Genomic DNA, 7283 nt, shown 5'->3' on the forward strand with positions numbered 1-7283 from the left:
TCTCTATCGCAGTGCTAGTTTCAGACAGTGAGGGAGATAGCAGCGGAGAAGCCAATCAGCAGGCAGTGCCAGCACCATGGCTGAGGATCAGCACTGGACTGGCACCTCCGGACCACTGCAGTGGAGCCTGCATAGGTGGGGGTAAAGGCCGGGCAGAGGGAGGGGTTCAAGCACAGGTTGGCACACTGGAACACTGACACGGGACTGCGCTGCCCTGACTGTGGCACTGATCATCTCCTGCACCCCCTTCATAGCCTGCCCTGACCTTGCCTCTCCTCCATGGCCTTCATGCGCTCTTGAATGTCAAAATTTCACAGATAAAAAAAGAATGCTTGTCGTTGTCGATCCCAGATTCACCTAATACTTTAGTTATGTCAGTGTCCATGTTGTGGGACTATGTGTTCACAGCTAGTAAGTATTTTGTGGCTGAAAATATGACCTGGAGGTTTTTAAGGTTCGCCTGCCATTAAAGTCAATGCGGTTCGTAAACTTTTGGCCACCGGTTCGCGTTCGCGAAACGTCCAGTCGGAAGTTTGTCCATCACTAGTGAACAACAAACAATGAGGAAGTAATCCCTAAAAAGGGAAGATGGGGTGTGTGAAAAAATGTGAATAAAAATAAAAACTATACCCAAAATAAAGTGAATGCTACAGTGGAAGGGGTGTGTGTACCTTAAAAAGATGAATGGCTGGACAGCAGCAGAGTCCCCTGTGGCATGTAGAGTTTGAGCAAATGAGAGGAGAAAACCCAGCCATGTCCACCTACCAATTTAAATCCCCAGAGTGGTGCGGCTAGCTCTGCCCCCTAAGCAATGTAGGGATTGCAAGACACGACAATGCCAGAAGCGTCGGCCATCAGAGAGGGTGTGCATGCACAGTAACCTCACAGCCGTTCATGGTGACACATTGCACCCAAACAAATCATGCCGCATCCACGGTTGTCACTAAATGGGTGCAGTGACATGGCGCTGATATGTAGGTGGCCCCACCCATCAATAGGATAGCGAGGGGACAGCAGGAGATATGAAAACTCCCTTTATGCATATCGCAGTTCCCATGCCAAACAAAGTAAAACCACCACCAGGAGAGACAGCCTTTGCAACTGAGGCAAAAATCATTGTCACTGGTCTGAGCAATAATGTAAGCTAGAACATGTATATAAGTTATGTGTTGAATCAAGTGGCTGAAGGTGGCAACAGACCAGGTTTGGGCTAATTGGGTGTCTTTCAATACAGAAAGAGAGAAAGGTCTGGTGTCACCAGTGACATACCTCCATCCCTAAACATAGCAAATATATACAGGAAGTTGCCCAGGGACTTTAAATGAGGTGAGCACAGTCAGCCACTGAGTAATAGAAGTACAGTATACATATTTATTCAACACATAGATGGGTAATTTAAAAAATTGCTATGCTAACAAAATTGCACATAATGAGAATAGTAAGATTACTTCCCCATTGATGGTGTTCACACTTACTCTTGGTCTTTACATCCGTTCCACCGTGGGACCATCAGTTTGTATATTCTTTTCACACAGAATCATACATTTTTTCAATTTAGTTATTATTGATGCCTGTATTTGTGTTATAGCTTATATGATTTCACATCTACAACTATACTATAAGTCTTATGTCTACTCTACTACTTTTGGCATATATTGATATATGTATTTGTGTTACAGCTGACACTGACCCATTTACATACTGAAACATCTAGGGTCACATAGGGCATATACCCATGCCGTGTCTGCTGTCTGATTGTTCTCTGGTTGTGGTTGTTGGTTGGCCTTTCCCCCTCCACTCCCATGCTACACATCTGTTGCTGCCGCCCCTTGGGAAACCTAGTCATTGGCACTCTGACTTTGTCAGTTGGTGAGTATGGGGTGTAGGCCCCTTCTACCAGTTGCCTTCAACATCCTTCATTATGTCACATATTTCTTTGTTTACTCAGATACATCATACAGGCATCTACCACTGAGGGAGCGAGCTATGGTCTTGCAAAACACGTCGGGTCTCTTGATGCCAGTGCATATTGTATGACAATCATCTATCAATGTTATTCTTACTATTCTCATTATGTGCAATATTGTTGGCTTAGCAAGTGTTTACATTACCCATGTATGTATGTCATTCTTTCAATAAATATTTATGCTGTATTTACTTCTATTACTCAGTGGCTGACTGTGCTCAACTCATTTAAAGTCCCAGGGTGACTTCCTGAATATATTTGCTATGTTTAGGGATGGAGGTGTGTCACTGGTGACACCAGACCTTTCTCTCTTTCCTACTTTGTAATGATGGGCTCATGTGTTGTGCCTGCAGTTTGTAGTGTCACAGTTGATCATTTCCCATATGTTCCTGTATTCATTCAACTAGCTCAGGGGTGTCCAAACTACGGCCCTCCAGCTGTTGCAGAACTACACATCCCATGAGGCATTGTAAAACTCTGACATTCAAAGACATGACTAGGCATGATGGGGATTGTAGTTCCTGAACAACTGGAGGACCGTAGTTTGGACACCCCTGAACTAGCTTGTCCCTAAGGACAGACAATTACTTGTTCCAGGTCACACAGCATGCAATGCATGCTTCACCATTTCCTCTGTTTCAAATCTTATTACTGTTTAAGTCTTACATGCAGTGTACTGGACTGAGAGACCCCGGAACTAGACATGTGTGGTTTGTTTCGTTCCGATTTAATATTTGGCCAAATTTTTCATTATTTGGAGACCCAGATATATTTGAATATCCGAATTACAATACAAACAATTTTTACTGAATACTCAGAATAACGTAATGAAATTTGTCTGGACTTTCACTTTGCTGCATTCAAATCAAAAACAATATAACATTTTCATTTCGACCGATTAGAAAATTTCTCTATTTGAAGGGTTTAAAACTAAAAAAATATGAATTTCAAATACAAATTGAATGAATCAACCAAATTGTACTAAACAAAATAACTAGATTAACCAATCAAAGCGAAAGGAAACTAAACAAATTGTTTTGTCATGCCTAACTGTGGGATATGTACAGTAGTTTATTCACAGGAAATGTCAGTTCTCACACTACAGACAGATATATTCATATATTAAATGTTGCTGTGGCAGGCCTCATGTTTGCACACAAGCAGACATTGCTGACACCAGAATGTGAAGATTTTCTCTGCTTTAGGATGTGTGTACAGGACAAAAAAAATTACACAATGAAACTATATAATTATTGTACATCTCATTGTATGTAGAAGAAAAACACATGGCTTAGTTAGAAAAATATAAATGCATTTAAGTGCTGATGTAAACAAGCATTTCCCCGTTCTGCCTAGTGACACAGACACTGATCACAGCTCCCTGTAATCGGGAGCGGTGATCCATGTCGTGTCACACATAGCCACTCCCCCGCCCAGTTAGAATCGTTCCCTAGGACAAACTTAACCCCAACAGCACCACCTAATGGTTAATCCCTTCACTGCCAGTCACATTTACACAGTAATCAATGCATTTTTAATTGCACTGATCGCTGTATAAATTGACTGGTCCCAAAATCACACCAAAAGTGTCCGATCTGTCCACCATAATATCTCAGTCACGATAAAAATTGCTGATCGCCGTCATTACTAGTAAAAAAAAAAGCAATTAATAAAAATGCCTTAGAACTATCCCCCATGTTATAGACGCTATAACTTTTGCGCAAACCAATCAAATTTTTTTTTACCAAAAATATGTAGAAGAATACGTATTGGCCTAAACTGAGGAAAAATATGTTTTTTTATATATTTTTGGGGATATTTATTATAGCAAAAAGTAAAAAATAATGATTTTTTTTCAAACTTGTTACTGTTTTTCTGTTTATATCACAAAAAAAAAAACTGCAGAGTTGATCAAATACCTCCAAAAGAAAGCTCTATTTGTGGGGAAAAAAGGACGTCAATTTTGTTTGGGAGCCACCTCGCACGACCACTCCATTGTCAGTTAAAGCGGCGCAGTGCCGAATCGCAAAAAGTGCTCTCGTCATTGGGCAGCCAAATGGTCCGGGGCTTAAGTGGTTAACTTATTAATCGCCCAAAAAGGATGCAATACTTGGCAGCCAATAATACAGAAGTTGTGAAACACAATCAAATGCATTCAATTAAATTAACAAGGTACTGGTCTATATATGTCAATGGTTTATCTGTGTCTTCTCTTGTAGGGCTCAGCGTCCAACATTTTCAAACATGTATGTACTACATTTCATTAGAATCACTTAGGTAACTCAAAAAAAACAACAACAAAAAACACACACACAAGGAATTTACAATAATCATAGGACTGATCATCTTAATATACCATACTCTTGCAGATACAGCATTATTTTCACTTTCTTTTTATTTATTTCATAATGGTTTCTGTGAGTAATTTATGTTTGTTTATAAAATCCCCAATAAAGATAGCTATGCTGCCCCCTACACTCTGTACTCTATATAATATATAAAGTGCCACAATTCATAAAATCCAACAATAATGTGCTAAATAGTCCATCAAAGTGCAAAGCGCTTCAAATAAAGTGCTCAAATCCTTGAAAACTATGGGGGTTGATTTACTAAAACTCGAGAGTGCAAAATCTGGTGAAGTTGTACATGGTAGCCAATCAGCTTCTAACTTCAGCTTCTTCAATAAAAATTTGATAAAAAAAATAATTGTAAGCTGATTGGTTTCTATGCAGAGCTGCACTTCAAGATTTTGCACTCTGCAGTTTGATACACACTGCTGAAAAATGTGTTTGTTTTCAATTCATTTATTTATACATTTTTTTTTTAGGTTTTTGGGTCATACGTTATGTTCGAAATTCATTATTTCATATAAATTTGTAACTTTGGAAAAATTCATTATGTTCCATTCTTTTAGATGCGGTATTGGGAAATTCAAAAATCTGGAAATTCAAAAATTCGAAAATAAAAACGAAAATCTGAAATAGTAACAAACTAACTAATAATACCTAACTATTGAATTATAGGTATTGGAATTTCCTTTCAAATTTGGCTGTTAGTGAATGTAACAAAAAACAATTTATCCGACACCTAAAGCCGCGTACACACGGGCGGACTGTATGGCCTACTTAGTCCGTCATACAATCCGACAGACAGTCCGTCATACTTTCGAATGAACGGACTTGACCACACACGGATGCACAAACAGTCCGTCGAAAGCTTGCGCGATGACGTGTACAGCACGTACGACGGGACTAGAAATAGGAAGTCCAATACACAGCAATGCACCCTTCCGCCGTGTAAATCCTTTCTGAGCATGCGCCATTCTTAGTCCGTCGAACTAGCCTACTGACGAGCGGATTGTCCGCTGAAACCAAAGTATGACGGACAGAATTTCGAAAAATCCGAAAGACTTAGTACGCCAGACTGCACGCTGAAAAAGTCCGCTGAAGCCCACACACGAGCGGACTGTCCGCTGAAATGTGTTTCGACGGACTAAGTAGGCCATACAGTCCGCCCGTGTGTATGCGGCATAAGAATTATCCGAAATAATGATGCATCTAAATGAATGGAACGTCATAAATTAACAATAATAAATAATAATAATAAAAAAAATGGTGTTAATGCATAACTTCTGATGAAATTGTATTTTTTACATTCACTAACAGCCGAATTTGAAAGTAAATTTGAATACTTATCCCTTTCCCGCCGAGCGTACGCAGATGTGCGTACTCGGCTTCCGGGGGGTATACCGGGATGATGCCCGCACCTGCAGGCATCATCCCGGTACCGTTTTTCTTCAGCAGGCGATTGGCTTTCCAGCCATAACAACCGATGCGGCTAAAAGCCGCTCGGCTGTTATGCCGGAGGAGCGGGAGGGGACGTCCCCCCCCCTCCCGTCGCCTCCCGCCGCTGTTACCGGTGCTCCCCTTCGATCGGGAGAACTGATTCCATGTCCGATGCCTCTGGCCGCTGGGGAGGAACTGGAACGAAGCCGTAATCGGCTTCGTTCCAGTCTCCTCATAGTAAACACGGAAGCGACATCATGACGTCACTTCCCGTTTACTCGGCTGCCAATGGCGCCGGCTTTAAAAAAATATCCGGTATTCAGAATCGCAGTTTTCGGCGATCTGAATACATTGAAATGTAAAGGAGGGGTGGGGGGTCTTTTAGACCCCCCGATCCCTCCATAAAGAGTACCTGTCACCACCTATTACTGTCACAAGGGATGTTTACATTCCTTGTGACAGCAATAAAAGTGATCAACATTTTTTTTTTTCTAAAACAATTTAGTCATTTTAAAATAAATAAAATAAATAAAAAAATAAAAAAATTTTTTTTAAAGTGCCCACCGTCCCCGCAAGCTCACGAAGCAAAGAAAACACATACGGAAGTCGCGCCCGCGTATGTAAACGGTGTTCAAATCACACATGTGAGGTATCGCCGCAATCGTCAGAGTGAGAGCAATAATTCTAGCACTAGACCTCCTCTGTAACGCTAACCTGGTAACCGTAAAAAAATTTTTAAAGCGTCGCCTATTGAGATTTTTAGGTACCGTACTTTGTCGTCAATCCACAAGTGCGTGCGATTATAAAGTGTGACATGTTTAGTATCTATTTACTCGGCGTAACATTATCTTTCACATTATGCAAAAAAATTGGGCTAATTTTACAGTTTCGTTTTTTTTTTAATTCATGAAAGTGTCCCTTTTCCCAAAAAGTTGCGTTTAAAACACCGCTGCGCAAATACCGTGTGACATAAAATATTGCAACAATCGTCGTTTTATTCTCTAGAGTCTCTGCTAAAAAAATATATATAATGTTTGGGGTTTGCAAGTAATTTTCTAGCAAAAAATATGGATTTTAACTTGTAAACACCAAATGCCAAAAATAGGCTTAGTCATGAAAGGGTTACAATTTAATAGTTAGTATTATTAGTTAGTTGTTATTTCATATTTTCAAACTTACAGGTTTTCGAATTTTTGGGTTTTAGAATTTTCAGTTTTTTGAATTCTACAAATTTTCATATTTTCAAATTTACGATTTTTCAAAAAACAAATTCGGGAACTTAACAAATTGCATATGTCTATTTAGTAAATCAACCCCAAAGCTACTGTGCTCCGTGCTGAAAAAAGCCTGTTTCTGTCACAACTCTCGTGCCCTTCTAGGACCGAACTCACCGCAAGTTGTTGACCTCTTGAGTATATACTGAGGTAGGTCAAATTGCACTTAATATCTTTGGTCAGCCTCTCCAGGTAAATAACCATCCACAGCAATGCAATTTTCCACATACATGAGAAGGGAACCAAAAACCTAATTGC

Source organism: Lithobates pipiens, unplaced genomic scaffold, assembly GCF_037356315.1.
Source record: "Lithobates pipiens isolate NorthernLeopardFrog02 unplaced genomic scaffold, aLitPip1_a1.2 Scaffold_27, whole genome shotgun sequence".
Taxonomy (NCBI): domain Eukaryota; kingdom Metazoa; phylum Chordata; class Amphibia; order Anura; family Ranidae; genus Lithobates; species Lithobates pipiens.